This window comes from Cervus elaphus, chromosome 11 (genome assembly GCF_910594005.1).
Source record: "Cervus elaphus chromosome 11, mCerEla1.1, whole genome shotgun sequence".
Taxonomy (NCBI): Eukaryota; Metazoa; Chordata; class Mammalia; order Artiodactyla; family Cervidae; genus Cervus; species Cervus elaphus.
The window spans coordinates 15,653,710-15,671,309 of NC_057825.1; positions in this window are offsets into that span (position 1 = coordinate 15,653,710).

Genomic DNA, 17,600 nt, shown 5'->3' on the forward strand with positions numbered 1-17,600 from the left:
GATCCAAGAATCACTGCTAAGGAGCCATGAACGTGTTGAATACGGAACCCAAACCACGTGTGTTCATACCAGACAACGTATTTGACATTATCAACTTGGAACACTTGAAAGTAATATGACGAGTAAATATCAGGAGGAAAGGAGTTCCAGAACAATAGTATGTTTACCTCACTTGTCCATCTGCAGTGTCAAAATTTAGACATGAAATTTTTAAAAAGTACAAAATAAAGGTATTTTGTTACACACATTATGGGAGGTTCCCACCTCCAGGACTCACAGCCTCACCCGAGGAGCTGGGAAAATGTACAGGTCACCATGTGGGAAAGACAATCAGGCAGAGGGTGTGGCTGAAAGGAGTGAGGACATACACTGAATATGCTTGTGCTCAATTCGTCCTTCAAAGAAAACCACTTCTCATTGTAAAGGGCCAAAAATAAACCTCTAAACAACAATGATATGGTCAGAAGAAATATTCAATGAGTAAAGCAAGCAAGGTCAGGAGGAAATACCAAATAACTTTATTCATAAGCAAAAAATAGAGTTACATATGTCAGTGATACACAGGTCTCTTTGAAAGAAGAGAAGTCCGTCTTAAGTGGGAAAAAGATGCTGTAGCAGGCCATCAATCCAGGAAACAGCAGTGCAAAAAAGAAAAAGGTAAAAATAGAAAACAAACAAAAAGACAGTAGAAAGAATCCCAAGTGCATGAACCCACAGTAACAATAAATGTAACAGTGCTAAACTATGCTACTGGAAGAGAGATGATCAAATTGCATGACTGATAAAATTAAAACACAAAATACTGAATGGTAAGTCTTGCTACATAAATATTATGCACATGTACAGTGATATTAAAATATCAATATTAGGAAAATTAGATTTAAAATGAACCCTGCGTAATAATGAAATTAACATTCCTCTACCAAGAATTTGTACAGTCATATGTTTTATGTCCCTGACCCTGTAATGTCAAAATATATAAAGCATAAAAAAGTGAATTATAATCATAGGAGGAGATTTTAGCGTAGCTTCATCTGAAATGAAAAGCCAAGCAAGCCAACAAAAGTTTTGTCAAGTCTAAAAATTTAGCTCCTTACTATCTTTCCTGATTGACACAGAACTGCATGATTCTAAAAGTTCTACCAGTCACTCATGAATGAAATCAAGCCTGAATATTCATTGGAAGGACTGGTGCTAAAGCTTAAGCTCCAATACTTTGACCAACTGATGCAAAGAGCCGACTCATTGGAAAAGACCCTGATGCTGGGAAAGATTGAAGACAGCAGGAGAAGGAGATGACAGAGGATGAGCTGGCTGCATTGTATCACCAGCTCAATGGACATGACTTTGAGCTAAGTCTTGGAGGTAGCGGAGGACAGAGGAGCCTGGCATGCTGCGGTCCATGGGGTCACAAAGAATCAGACACAACATAGCGACTGAACAACAGTTCTAGCAATTCTAACCATTAATCTGTTAATGAAAGGTGCCAACATAAACGCATAAAGAATGCTATGCAATGTGATGCCCAGGGCTTAACATAAACACACTAGTCTGAAAATGAAAGCTGGTGTAGAAGTGAGAAGATGCAGACAGCACAGTGCTCCACTTGTGAGGATAAAGCCGCCCAGGTCTTCTGAGGGCACAGGTGTGTCCACAGATTTAGGTGAAGCAGCCCCCTGGGGTGAGGGTCCTGCCCATGTGCAGGAAGCTGTGCTTTTTTTTCAACCCTAATTTTGTTCTATGTAACTTTTCATAGGGCTTCCCTGGTGGCTCAACGGTAAAGAATCTGCCTGCAAGGCAGGAGACCCGGGTATTATCCCTGGGTCGGGAAGATCCCCTGGAGAAAGATATGGCAACCCACTCCAGTATTCTTACCTGGAGAATCCCATGGACAGAGGAGCCAGGTGGGCTAAAGTCCATGGGGTCACAAAGAGTCAGACATGAATGAGTGACTAAGCACACAATTTTTCATAAGTTTCCATATATTTTCTCCTTTGCCAATATTTTATATCCATGGACTGTCTGTGTCCCTCTTTTAATGAATTATCATCTAGTAAGAACAAAATCTGCAAAGATTGACGGTAGACGAGGTGTTCTAAGAGAGTCTCAGAGAATCCATATCCCACAAAACCTAGCCCTTGGACCTCACGAGCATATAAGGGACAACAATTATAAAAGGGTTTGTGACAACGCACTGCTGACCATCAGAATGAATGCCGGTGTAGCACTTACGGATGTTCCAGGCGGTCTGTCCGCACGGCTGTACTGTAGCAGGTGCTGGCGTCCCCATCTGGCCGAGGGCTCACCCAACATCTCAGAGGGCTCACCCACACCTCCTGGAGCTGGGATGCCCACAGCCATGCCTGCACCCCCCACACAGCTACCACTCGGGCTTGGGGGCCTGTGGCCCCGAGCTCACAAGGACCTGATGCTCAGGCCTTAATGCTCTGCTCTCCTTGCCCTGAAATTCTTAACTATTTTTATGGGAATGTGAGCTTTGAAAGACAAATTGGTCCAGCAGAGCATCTGCCAGGGCTTTGGAGCCTCAGCTCAGGGGTGTCCTACTTCCAGCTACTTTTGAAGTCCTTGAGAAAGGCTCCTGGCTGCCTGACCCTGACCCCATTGCTCCAGGAGCCCAGGTAGGGTCACAGGTGGGAGCTGTCCCACCTGGGGGCTGCCCCACTCGCTGCTTTTGGAGGCAACTTGCCAGTCATGCGCCCTGACCCAGCACACAAGGCGGGGCAGGTACAGTCCCTTGAGGGGCACGGAGCGTGAGACCCCACTGCCGGGGGTCAGAGGTGATGGGAGACAGCCTGCTGTCATTGTGAACCCCAGGTGGCAGAGTGGAGGTCTCAGGCACCCCCAGAGTCTGCCCTCACCCCACAAAATGCCCACTCCTGAAGGAGAACATTAAATTACAAATGAAGAATTCCACATCAGATCAAGAGAGAGCTACCAAAAAAAAAAAAAGAAAATATATTTTAGTACCTCTAATTTCTCAGTTTTTTCCTGTTTTTAAACAGCCGTACCACTTTTATTTTACACTGGGATTTTTAAATTAGCTACCTCCTTCTCTATGCTACACTACAAAAGACCTTTAAAGTCATTGGGTTTATCTCTTCTTCCACATTTTGGACAGTTCTGTCATTCAGAGCCACATTGGATGAGTCAAATCACTGTATCATACATTAATAAGCACTTCTCCCCTGGGTTTTCTCTTTTCCAGGTATACATGTTAACTTCTTAAAATGGCATCATCTTAAGGTGACCATAGACCCCCCGCGACAAGCTCTTTGGATAGGACATCTCAACCAGGTTAGGTCATGCCAGGTTATTTTCACATTGGTATGAAAATGTGGGAAAAAGTAAAACTTAAAGAAAGATGGAGTTCAAGGTAACTCTTCCTGGGAGTGAAAAGTCAGACACACCAAGATTTGAACATGAATGAGAGAAAAATGTCTTTAGGACACATACGGTCCCCAGAGCAGCTTGTGCATGCATGGCCCGAGGGGGTGGGGTGGGGGTGAGCTGTCTCCTGGGACAGCTGCTGATAAGGGGCATCCTGGAGAGGAAGGCCCCTTTGGGGCTGAACTCAGTGGCCTTATAACTTTGAGGTCTAGAAATAAGTGCAATTACTATGAAATTACATTTACATGAGTGGACGTATTCAACTAGGGTGAAATATATTCTCCTGCCTTTTAATCACTAACATATCTAATACTTGGAAACTCTGCTGTGTCTATATCCCCAAATGATTATGTAAAGCTAGTTCAAAGACATGGATGAACAATAGGGAAAAGGCACTACTAAAACCTCTGCAGATCTGAGCTGGGTTGGAGGGAAGATTCAGTTAGTTATGAGCAGAAGCTAAAGAAGGATCAACAGGAAGAGTTAGAGAAAGACACCTTATAACCAGTAAGGGGGCTTCCCAGGTGGCTGCAGTGGTAAAGAACCTGCCCGCCAATGCAGGAGACATGAGACTCAGGTTTGATCCCTGGGTCAAGAAGATCCCCTGGAGGAGGGCATGGCAACCCACTCCAGCATTCTTGCCTGAAGAATCCCCCGGACAGAGGACCCTGATGGACTACAGTCCATAGGGTCTCAAAGAGTTGGACACAACTGAAGCAACTTAGCATGCATGCACACAACCATTAAGTACTTCGTAAGTTCTGTTAAGTATCAACACTCATGTATTACTCCATGGTTGGTGAATTCTGGAAATAAGTACTTCTCTTCTGCCCTCTCCTTCACCAACTGAAATACCCATTTCATCCTCAGACTTACATTTTCTTAGCAAAAAGCCAAGACTATACAAAAGTGATCACTTTTCCGGCAAGGCATGCTTGCAATAAGAGAAAGTTAGAAAGGAAGTCAGATCTGCATGCTTGAGGTTGCTAAAATCCACTCCGTGTTGATTAATGCACGGAAATTACCCAAGACCAGCTCACTAGGGAACATCTGTCATACAGCCAAAGTAAGTGAGACCTTTCAGGACCTGCTAGATGCCAAATATGCAAATTAAAATTGCTGTTGGGTTCAACAGTGCTGGAAATCTTTGTTTTTAATTTCTTCAAGAAGTTTCTTTGGGAGCAAAGTACATGAAATTTTGCTAATCGAGACCCTTCCTTCAAGGGTAGCCCATCATATGGCATTCCATTCCTTTGATGTCTCCCCGTGTAGGCTCTAAGGTTCGATCTGATAACGACGACGTTGCACCCATTATCATGCAAATTCCACAGACTGAACAGAACGCTAAGAGAGACACAAAGCTGTCTGTGTCAAAAGGTTTGAATAAACGCTAAGTGTCATTAGCAGGGTCTCTCCTTCTTCCCAGTCAATTCCCAGAACCCTGATTTCTTTTCAATCTTTCTTTAAAAATGATCTCATCCTGATCTAATGATGCTGATTCACAGACACGGTGAGGTAATGCACTTAAGATAATGCATCATCTCCACGGCTCACACGAGTGTGAATGTTAAGCAGAATTTCAGTACGGCCTTACCTTTTACTGTAACAAGAAACTGCAAACTAATAGCACAGTGCAGCCCCAGCACAATGCCACCCTGACAAGATGGCATTAGGAAATGTCAGAGAAAATGCCTTTTATCCATATTATAGGATGCCAACTAATTTTATAGCTTCCTCATTTAGAAGAGAAGGGGTAAATAACAGTTTTTAGATAGTAAATTAAAATGTTTTTTATTTAAAAAGCAATGTGTACATCTTTGTAACCCAGTGATAAACTAGGCATTTTTTTTTCCAATCTGCCCTTGTCGAAGCACAAAGAGTTTGAATTTATGGATAAGTGTATCAAAAGCATCTTTGAAACATCTGACTACAGAATGAAATTTTGCTGGTCCTAGTAATAGACACCAGACTCTCAGAGAAGTCTTTCACAATTTATAGTTGCATTCAGATCACATTGTATGTATTCATGGAGCAAAGGGATATGTCTTCTTCAATTTTATATGTGTAACTATTTTATACTCAATGTGCTTTCTCAAAATATGTGAACATGGATTGCAATGAAAAGAACAGAGATTGGGAAAAGTGTAGGCAAATGGAATTGCAGACGTCAGAACTCAAGTGGGCTCTTGGAGTCATCTTCTCTAGCAGCCCTCTTTCATGGGTGATGAAATTAAGACCTAGAGATGATAAATGATGAGCAGATGCTATCATGTGTTTGATCCCCTCAGATACTAACTGTAGGTCACAATTAGTGATAGGGTTATGCTGATGACTGCAGCTTGGTTCTCACCCTCAAATAGCTTTCAGTGTAGCCGGAAACTCCAATACATAAACAACCAATTATACTGGAGACAGAAGATACAAGTGCTGTGAGCAAAGTGCCGTGGGACAGAGGGAAGCACAACTCACGGTGAAGGGGAGAGAGACAGAAAGTGGAGGTTCAGTGGAAACTGAGAGCCGGAGGGGAATGGCGATGATGGGAGAAGGCAAACAAGAGCGCAGGGTGGACCGAGGTGCCAGAACACAAGACACAGAGAGAAGATGGCCTTGGGCATGTGCCATGGAGGGGGCATGGTGGAGAGCAAAGTGGCCAAGAGTGAAAAGGCTCCAGTTGGCAAAGTCTTTTCAACCACTTTGGTCAGAAGAATTGTTAGGAGCACAGCAGAGCCTGCCAGGTATTGCAAAGCTATTTCCTAGTCTGGAGGGGGCTTTCATGAATTTTTGTATAATAAGATGGTTTCATTGGTAAAACAGGAAAAAAGCCAAGATGTAGAGGGTGCACCACCATCACAAAGAATAACATACTGATACAAATACTTTGGCCACCTGATATGAAGAACTGACTCATTTGAAAAGACCCTGATGCTGGGAAAGATTGAAGGCGGGAGGAGAAGGGGACCACAGAGGATGAGATGGTTGGATGGCATCATGGACTCAGTGGACATAAGTTTGAGTAAACTCGGGAAGTTGGTGATGGACAGGGAGGCCTGGCGTGCTGCAGTCCATGAGGTGGCAAAGAGTTGAGCATGACTGAGTGACTGAACTGAACTGAAAGGTACTTGATTTTTTGTTCTAGTTTACAAATCAAGACATGCATACCATTTCATTGACCTCATTTTCTCTGGGAGTGGAATGAGTATTATTTTAATTGTACAGATGAACAAACTGTGCCTTTATGAGCTTTCTGACTAGATTAGAAGTAGGTTTTGTAGACCAAGTCCAGTGATCTTTCCAATATTTATTAAATCTCAAAAATTATGTGTATGTATTAATTTTTAAAATTTTGCCTGATAGTGATCATCATTCACTTGTGTCCAACTCTGCAATCCCATGGACTAATAGCCTGCCAGGTTCCTCTGTCCATGGAATTATCCAGGCACGAATACTGCGGTGGGCTGCCATTTCCTTCCTAGCATAAAGGTGCACCCAAAAGGTCAGAGTGAAGTTGGAAATGGCTGAGAACCCAGAGCTGTTTGAGAGAAGAGTCTCCAGGCTGACGAGCGTGGCCTTCCCTCTGCAGGGGGCTCTCCTCTCCCACTCTGCCCCTCTCACTTAGCCCTGGAAGCCTGGCTTTCATCCTGTGCTTTCAGCGACTGATAACCCCCCGGAGATCAAATCCAGGGGCCTTTTCTCTGTTCCCACCTCTTTGATCTCCACAGCCTTTAAAGCTGGTCACATCACCATTTCCTCTCCTTGAGGCTGGACTGGTCCCTTCACTTTCAGAGCTGAGTTGGCCATTTCGGACCTGATGTCCCACTTCTCTGGGTGGTGGTTTAGTCGCTCAGTCAAGTCCGACTCTTGCAACCCCATGGACTGTAGCCCACCAGGCTCCTCTGCCCTTGAGATTTCCCAGGCCAGAAAACTGGAGTGGGTTGTTGTTTCCTCCTCCAGGGGATCTCCTGACCCAGGGATCGAACCCTGGTCTCCTGTGTTGCAAGCAGATTCTTTACCGCCTGAGCCACCATCTGCCCTTTGGTCTCCCTTGTGGACGACACCAACCTCTGACCAGGGGTTACCTGTGAGTCTGACTTTCCCTGAGGATGTAAGCTTGTCTCTCTCTTCTGTTCTGAAAACTCTCCTAGGTGAACATCATTCATTCATTCACTCATTAGTCCATTCACTTATTACCTACTAGTTTCATGTAAATAGCTCCTCTGTGAATTTCTAGATTGACCAGGAATAAATGCGGGGTGTATCACCACTTTTTTTTTTTAAAGATTAAGCTTCTCTTTGTAACTGCTGAAAACAAGCAAACCGAGGAAAAAAACAAACCAAAACCTTCTATAGTGTAATTTAAAGCTTTAAACCATATATTAAGTGTTTTAAAATATTTATAAGATATTGTAAATATTAAATTTATAAAAATTTATAATAACCTTTCAGACATTCTCTTCAAAATGTAATTCTACCCCACACCCTACGGTCTCTAACCCCCTTCTCTGCTTTTTTCTCTTCCACAGAACTAATTATGTCTGATGTCTATCCACCACTTATTTATGTTAGATTGTTGTTTGTTTCTCTACCTTGGAATATAAACAACCCAAGGGTGGGAATTTCATCTGTTTTGTGCATTGTTATATCTCTGGTACCTTGAATTGCAACTAGTATCTTATGGATCCTCAGGAAGCATATGGGTGAAAGAACAAATTTCATATGGTTGAAAGAACAAACTGGCTTTGGGGAGCATCCAGCCAGTGGACTCTTCTACCATCACGGGCAGGATCAGTTTCACTGTCAGCCATGCTGACCTCACCTGTTCTCCAGCAAACCCAATGGAATGAAGTTTATAGGAGTAGAAATCCCAGTGCCATGGCAGCAGGAGATGACTGTGGCATGGGGTCTCTGTGATGTTGGGAGTAGAAACAGTACACTGGACTCTGAGACTCTCCGTTCATATCATTCCCCAGTGAGGTCAAGTCCAATGTAAACTGCTCAGCTTCCCCTAAGACAAATCCACTTCAGGCCACCTGGCAATGACCTTGAAAAGAGCTTCACAAAGCCTCAAGTGTCAGGGAGGGTTCCTTCCCTGGCGCTCCAACCAGATTTGGGTCTTCAAACAGCCTCATAAAGGCAACAGCTACATTGATCATTATTCTCTGTTGCGAAGTATTCCCACGTGATTATGTTTAAAAAAGAACCCACGAATACCCGAAATTTCCTGAAGAGGTAGCTGAGCTGTAGAAAACAAAAATTTCTCACCTTTCTACAAGGAACTAACATGACTTTTTCTTTGTAGTATACTAGATGCCTTTTTATTTTTTTCAAACCAGCATGTAGAATTAAGCCAAGTGTTGTCTGTCTAGATAGTATATCCTTGTAAAACAATTCCAAATGATAACCATTTGACACAGGGGCCTGTAAAAATAGGTGTCTGTCTCTCTCAATCATAGTTAAGCACAAATGCAATACTTGATTAATGATTGCTTTTTTTAAAAGCAGCTCTCAAATCAGATAGGATAGGACCTTTATCATAGACACTCAGCATTAAGCAGCTGGTCTTCTGCTGTAATTGTCCTGGTGCCAATGAACTGTCAGGGCAAGGAGTGACTGAATATTGGCCTCGTCGGTTCCCTGCATCAGGGAGAAGAGGAGACACATGGGTTGCTGGCAGTTAGCCAGCCTTGACATTTCACTCTCTCATCAAAGGAAGGACTCCAGTTAATTTATTAAGAGGAGCCTCTGATGCAACTAACCTGGGAACTTAAGAACCAAGCAAGTTCCTCCTCCAAGTCAACTCCAACATTTGCTGCAGAAAAGAACCCCCAACAAGATGATAAACCTTCTCTGGGAGCTTTCAGAGACGTGATGTCTGGCTCACCCACAAATATCAATGTGTTCTTGACCTTGCTAGAAGATGAAAATAAATTAGCTAACCACAGCACAGCCAGCAGGACTCGGGAAAAAGTGAAGAAGCCTGTCTCTATGTGCACGTAGAAGGACAGAGTGATGGTGGGAATATGTCCAAGAAAAAGCCAGAGAGATGATTGTAGCTTAGTTAAGAAAATAATTTATACTCAATAATTTTCAAATAATTAAATAGACTTTTTTTTTCTTAAACTTCACTTCAGAGAAACTATTAATTAAATCACAAAGGTGCATAAGAGGAGAAAAATAAAATTACAAATAAGTGACTCTCGTTTCTTATTTTATTCTTAACGGATCTACTGCGTGGAATACACTTTGGTTGGAAAGACTTGTCCTCCTTACTGGCTACTTACAAAGAACAAAATGAAAGTTTCTGTAAGGTTCCCATGTGGGACTATAACCATGGTCTTCTTTCTTTTACCTTATTTTCCCTTTTCTTTTTTCTGTTAAGAAGAAAAATCTCCAAGGGAGACATATCAAGGGGATGTGAGGAGTGTGCAGAGGATGTCAATAGTGAGAGAGAAGGCGGAACATGGTTCACTCCTTTTCGTCAGAGGGGAGGGGTAAGTTCTGGGCAGTATCGGAAGAGTGCTAGGGTCAAGACCCGGGACTGCCTGCATCCAGACCCCCTCACTGGTCCTCTCTGAGTGACACAAGAGAAATCAGTGTCTTGCTTCAGTGCTGGGTTGGAGCGCATGCTCAGCTGGGACCCAGAGTCACAGATGAGAGCTGTGACTTCTCTGACCACTAATCTAAGAAGGGAAACAAGGGTGGGGTGAACTGGGAGTTTGGGATATACATTACTGATGCTATGTATAAAATAGATAACTAATGAGAACCTATTGTATAGCATAGGAAACCCAGTGCTCTACGGTGACCTAAATGGGAAAGAAACCTGAAAAAGAGGGGATATATGTATATGTGGGGCTTTCCTGGTGGCTTAGCGGTTAAGAATCCGCCTACAATGTAGGAGCCATGGGAGACGGTTGGGTTTGATCCCTGGGTAGGGAAGATCCCCTGAACTAAGCACTCACACAGGTATATGTATTCACTTTGCTGTAAAGTGAAAACTAACACGATGTTGTTAAACAACTATCCTTCAATAAAAATTAATTTAAAATGAGGAAGAACAGGAACACAGAGGGACCAGCGTCCCTCGTGGTGGCCAATGTGCAGGAAGGAACCGATGTGAAGAGGTCTCGCCCAACCGTTCCCCACATAAGATTCTCAGCTCCTACCGCGTGGGCACTGAGCTGGACCACAGGGGATGCTGTGAGGCTGGGGCTGGCCGGGTACCAGGGGATGGACTCAGACAGGCAGGGGAGTTTGGGGAGACATGAGCTCTAGTGCTTTGCTTTCTGTGAGGTGGAAGTCATTGGAGGAAGAGGAGAGATGGGGTCAGACGTGGTTTTCACAGGACCCCTGGGCTGCCCTGCTGGGACTTCAGTGGAAGGTGAATCAGGACAGAAGGCGGGTGTTCGGGAGGCTGATAGAGCAACCCAGGTGGGAGACAGCGGTGCTTGGAAGCTGAGCGCTCTTCCCGTCCCCTCCCAGCTCATCAGCAGACACCTTGGTGGCTTCCTCTCTTCTGCCTGCACAGTTTTCGCCCCTCACCCTTCCCTTTTCCCTCAATATCCACCCTTTTCATCTATTCTTTGTCACCTCACCAATCTGCATCCATGGTAGAGCATTTACTCTTGCACTTTTTATCAAGGCATTTACTTTTATTTTTAAATATAGCTCATTTTTTATGCCCAAAATACTTGGTGCTGTTAATTTCCATTAAACATGTATCCACATCACTGGCTCAGTGGACATGAGTCTGAGCAAACTCTGAGAGCTGGTGAAGGACAGGGAAGCCTGGTGTGCTGCAGTTCATCGGGTCACAAAGAGTCAGATACAACTTAGGGACTGAACAACAAAAACAGCAGCAGCGTGTGTGTGTGTGTGTATGTATGTATGTGTGTATGTATGTGTGTGTGTGTGTGCGCACGCGCACACACACACTTCGTAATATATGACACTCTGAGACTCCAAGGACTGTACCTCGCCAGGCTCCTCTGTCCTGGGATTTCTCAGGCAAGAATACTGGAGTGGGTTGTCATTTCCTTCTCCAGGGGGTCTTCCCAACCCAGGGATCACATCTGCATGTCCTGCATTGCAGGGAGTTTCTTTACATCTGCACCATCTAGGAATATGTATTTGTAATGTATGTAATGTATATTTGATAAGCTATATGTATATATTTGATAAACCATATATATATTATATAAACCATATGTGTGTGTTCTAAGTCACTTCAGTCATGTCTTACTATTTGTGACCCTGTGGACTGTAGACTGCCAGCCTTCTCTGTCCATGGGATTCTCCAGGCAAGAACACTGGAGCAGGTTGCCATGACCTCCTCCAGCGCATCTTCCCAACCCAGGGATCGAACCTGTGTCTCTTATGTCTCCTGCACTGGCAGGTGAATTCTTTACCACTGGTGCCACCTGGGAAGCCCGTATAAACTATATATATATATGTGTGTGTGTGTGTGTGTGTGTGTGTGTGTAATTGTCTTCTAGAGATGAGAAGAAGTCTCCTGTGAGGTGAAATATAGTTTTAAAATAGACAGAAATTCTTACTCTATCTATGAATTTAGACACACATATAGAGAGATTATACTTTAGTATTATTATCTTTTCTTTTTAAGTCAGTGGAAGCAGTAAAATTATTCTGAAGGTAAAAATTGCAATTCTTGAGCTTACATATATTTTCTCTCAGCTTATCCTCTCATCTTTCCTTGTTCATTCTTTTCTTCCCTTACTTAATGAGCATATTTAAAATGTATTATGTCTCAGACATTATGCAAAGTTTGAGGGATCAAAGATCGATATGAATAGATTCACCCCATGCCCTCAAGGAGTTTACAGATGAATGGAGAAGACTCTTAAAAACTGTAAACCTTTGTAGCAGCACAGAAATGTACAAAGGTATGCAATGTGTTTGAACAGGTGTGGCCAGATAATTTCTCAAGTAAAACTTAAATGGCCAAGCAACAGAAAGCAGGGAGAAGTGGTACTATGTACATAGTCCTAAACCAGGCTCTTTATAGAACACATTTAAACATCAGGAAATTGACTTTTAAGTTACCAAATTGTGTATATCTCAGTCTTGACAAAATAAACCCAAAATTGTTCACTGAGGCCTTTAGATGCATTTCTTTTTGTTCCTGATATTTTTGAACCTCTGGAAGTGGCATATAGCCTGACTTACATTACTAAATATGTAACATAAGTAGAAATAATGGTTTTCATCCAATAGTAAATTATTGATTCCCTTTACCTCATTTTTATATTATTTCTAAGCCTACACAATTCCTGCCAAAAGGGAAAAGGATGTAAATTCATGTGCATTCCAAACAAGCATGAGTTGCTCTCAAATTGTAAATCTGGTCCTTTTTAAACCCTCTCACTCCTATCAAGTAAACAAGTCCAAATCCTTCATATTGCAAAACATTGTAAAATTAAAATATGAGAAAGGCCTAAAGTTGGTCCAGGTTGCAAATAGAACATCATTGCTCTGTTCTTATAGCATGTAATTCATTGGAGCTTGGACTTCATCGATACTGTGTCAAATGGTGAGAGAGGGAAGACGTTAGTTCCAGTTTCAGAATTAAAGCCGTAGAACCAGCTCTGTGGGAATGGTCTCAATGTCTCTCTCAACTCTGGTTGTTCTCTGGGAAGAAGATGTAACCAGAGCAGCACTGGCTTCATTTTCAGAGGTGGGGGTCCACATATTCTTCTCACTTTGCCTACCTGACATGTATCCTGTGTCTGCCGCCCCCCCCCAGGCCCACGAGTTCATGGACCCTAAGAAGATTGGCTTAATAGTTTACACCTGGCTTCCCTGGAAAGAGAACCTCTACCTGCCCAGTGAGGGGCCCTCCATTCTATCCTGTCTGCTGGTTTCTGGTGGCCTGATAGCCAAAGAGACCCTCAAGTGGTTTCAGTTACTGGCTCCTCCATCACCCCCTCCTTCCAGGTGTGGACCTCACTGATGCTATCTTTCGGGCAGCATGTGCCCTTTTCACCCACACTGCTGCCTAAGTCAACATCCTGCCTACTGCATCCAGTGCACCATCTCCGTCTTCAGTCTCTACTACCATTCACCAGCATGTTCACCCTCCCGGCCCCCAGTCGCCTGCATTTAGGATCACTGGTATTGCAGATCCCATGTTTGGGCTGCACATAAGGTGACACTGAAACTCCCTGGGTCATTGGTGGTTCTGAAGCATCGCCATCACCTGACTCTAGAAGCATCTGGAATGGGGTCAAGGTTAGAGTTAAGGATGGAGCCCACCTGCCAGGAGTCCGAGTTCTTGGTGCTACGGTCCTAGCTACCTTCGGGCAGCTTCCTCAGAGACAGAGCTGAGGCTTGGTGTTCTTGTGCAAATTGTGATTTATAGGGGAAGCTTTCCCAGGAGAGGGAGTGCATAGGAAACAGCAAATGAAGCTAGAAAAAGAGGAAACATCTGATGAGTTTATATTCAGGATGATTCTGCAGGGAACTGAGCTGCACCGAGGAAACCAATGGTATTTTGTCTTTAGGCAACAGGATCTGGACTTGTGTTTTTCAGTCACTGATGGTCTTTGGGCGTGGCGTCACTGGCCATGTATCTACGGCTAGCTTGTCAATACTCTTGGACACCAGTAGGTAGAGGAGCTCTGGGGAGAGCACCAGCAGCTCATTATATAGACTTTCTACCACCACAGGTGCCTCTAGGGGCTGGTATAGGGCACATTTATGCCCAGCTCCCATTCCACTAGGCAGAAATAGCATGTAATTTCCACTTTAATATGGCTGCTTGGTTAGACTCTCTCTCCTTAAAGGTATTATTTAGAAACCTCATCTTATATCTGTGCAATAGCATTTTTATGTCTCTGCCAGTACATTGGAATAGTGCTTTTTGGTCAATTTGCATTCTCAGACTGGTTTCGATCTTTATTCCATGGGGAATCCATGGTCCCATACAAACCAAGGGATGTATTAGCACTGCTAATTTACAAGGAGGTCTTAAATCCAAGGAAGGAGTCAAAAAGTGTCAGATGTTTGGCTTCCTTGCATAGGTAGAAAGGTCTGAATTGCAATATAATTGCTATTTCTATACAAAATATACAAGTAAGCAGTAAATGCTGGAGAGGGTGTGGAGAAAAGGGAACCCTCTTACACTGTTAGTGGGAATGCAAACTAGTACAGCCACTATGGAAAACAGTGTGGAGATTTCTTAAAAAACTGGAAATAGAACTGCCATATGACCCAGCAATACCACTCTTGGGCATACACACTGAGGAAACCAGATCTGAAAGAGACACATGCACCCCAATGTTCGTCGCAGCACTATTTATAATAGCCAGGACATGGAAGCAACCTAGATGCCCACCAGCAGACGAATGGATAAGGAAGCTGTGGTACATATACACCATGGAATATTACTCAGCCATTAAAAAGAATTCATTTGAATCAGTTCTAATGAGATGGATGAAGCTGGAGCCCATTATACAGAGTGAAGTAAGCCAGAAAGACAAAGAACATTACAGCATACTAACGCATATATATGGAATTTAGAAAGATGGTAATGATAACCCTATATGCAAAACAGAAAAAGAGACACAGATGTACAGAACAGACTTTTGGACTCTGTGGGAGAAGGCGAGGGTGGGATGTTTCGAGAGAACAGCATGTATATTATCTATGGTGAAACAGACCACCGGCCCAGGTGGGATGCATAAGACAGGTGCTCGGGCCTGGTGCACTGGGAAGACCCAGAGGAATCGGGTGGAGAGGGAGGTGGGAGGTGGGATCGGGATGGGGAATACATGTAACTCCATGGCTGATTCATGTCAATGTATGACAAAACCCACTGCAATGTTGCGAAGTAATTAGCCTCCAACTAATAAAAATAATTGAAAATATATATATATACAAGTAAATGATGAAAATTAGTAGCTAACTACCAGAGAGTTTACTGAGGTTTGCAGGGTGATATGGCAGAGGCTTACTTTTGACCTGGCCTACTATGGTCGACTTACTGCTAAAAACCAACCGTATGTGACCAATGTACAGTCAGTGCCCTGGCAGAGACGTGAGCCTCTAACCAACTTGACTTCCTCTGCTTCCTGAGCCCAAAGCATGACCGTTTCCCCACCCCATCTGACCACATTTCTCAGAGTCTAGAGAGACCATGTGGCCAAGTTCTAAGCAATGTGATGTGAGCTGTGCCATTTCCAGTGTGTTGTTCATACTTATTTGTCTTCCAGGCCACACGCGAGGGCACATTGACGGTTGCAGGGTCCATACCATCCTGGATTCTGGGATGGCAATTGTGCCCACCTTGAACTCTTTTTTGAATGAGAAAGAAACTTTATGCTTGAGCCAATATCCCCGTATCACTCAGCATAGTATTAATAATAGAAATGAGATAGCACACTCAAATTTGGGTAACTTAAGGATAGTTTATTGGAAAGGGACCAAAGACATTGGTCTGGGCAGGATGGTGATACACCTGGGATAGCCCAAGTCTGGTGACAGACTTGTTTTTTTTTTGGGGGGGGGGGGCGGTGCACCAAAATAGCTGCAGATGGTGACTGCAGTCATGAATTTAAAAGACGCTTGCTCCTTGGAAGAAAAGTTAAGACCAACCTAGACAGCATATTAAAAAGCAGAAACATTACTTTGCCAGCAAAGGTCCATCTAGTCAAAGCTATGGTTTTTCCAGTAGTCATGTATGGATGGGAACGTTGGGCTACAAAAAAAAGCTGAGCACAGAAGAACTGATTCTTTTGAACTGTGGTGTTGGAGAAGACTCTTGAGAGTCCCTTGGACTGTGAGGAGATCCAACCAGTCCATCCTAAAGGAAATCAGTCCTGAATATACATTGGAAGGACTGATGCTGAAGCTGAAACTCCAATACTTTGGCCACCTGATGTAAAGAACTGACTCATTTGAAAAGACCGTGATGCTGGGAAAGATTGAAGGCAGGAGGAGAAGGGGACGACAGGGGATGAGATGGTTGGATGGCATCACCGACTTGATGGACATGAGTTTGAGTAAATTCCAGGAGTTGGTGATGGACAGGGAGGCCTGGCGTGCTGAAGTCCATGGGGTCAGAAAGAGTCGGACACAACTGAGAGACTGAACTGACTGACTGGCAGAGGTCTGAAAGGATAAGGAGAGAAGAGGCTATTGGAAACCGAGAAGAAGGCCTGGAGCTGGTTCCCTGAGAGAATTGATGTCCTGTTAAGGATATGACTAGCCCAGGATGACTCCCCAGAGAGGGACCTGGAGCATAACACCTGGACCTCCATCCACTCCTTCCCTCTGGTCCCCCAGGGGCTCCCTGTTATGGGAAAACCAAAGCGGGGCTGGAGGACTTGGGATTTGTAAGTCAGTCTCTCAGAGCTAAGGCACAGTTGAACAGGAAATCTTAGGCAAATGGAATACATCAACAAAAGGTACTTTGGGATCTGTTTGTCACATCAATTTTTTCACCCCAACCAATACAGACTTTAAGTAATGGAGTGAGGAAGAAGTACCGAATATCCCAGATGCTAAAAGGGATCAGCTCACATGAATATTCAATGAGAGGAAGCTAACAAGCTCATGGAAATTTTTTTTTTACTGTTAGCAATTCTATCTATTACTGTGTCAAATCTAATTTCCTACATCTTCTATCCACTGGGCATCTATCTTCTCTATGAGGTTACATAGGATACATCAAAACCTTCAGGCACATTAGAGCCCAGCAAACATTTGAAGGCAGTTGTCATATTCCTCTCCACTGCTTTTTTTTCCCTCTCTACAGGAACTGCAGAGCCTCCGTTTCTTTACATCCAGGTTTCTGAATCCAGGATTCACCTTGTCTGTCTCCTCTGTGTGGTCACTAGTTGAGGGTGCTCTTTATAAACTGAGCTACCAAGAGCTGAAGAAAGTACTTCTGGGATGACATTTATTTTACATACAAAGAACCTATTTCCAGAATTATGCCTTAATTAAATAAAGAAAGACACGTTTTTAAAGTCATCAAGTTATAGAGTAGATCAGATGGACTTTGATAACCACGACATCCTCTAAGTCAGAAGTCAGCAATATTCTTCTGTAAAGAGCCAGATAGTAAAGATTTTCAGTTACGTGAACCAAACAGTCTCTAAGGAAACTACTCCACTCTGCCTGGCAGACAAGCAACCACAGAGCAGATGTAAATGCCTGTGTGAGGCTGGCTTCCA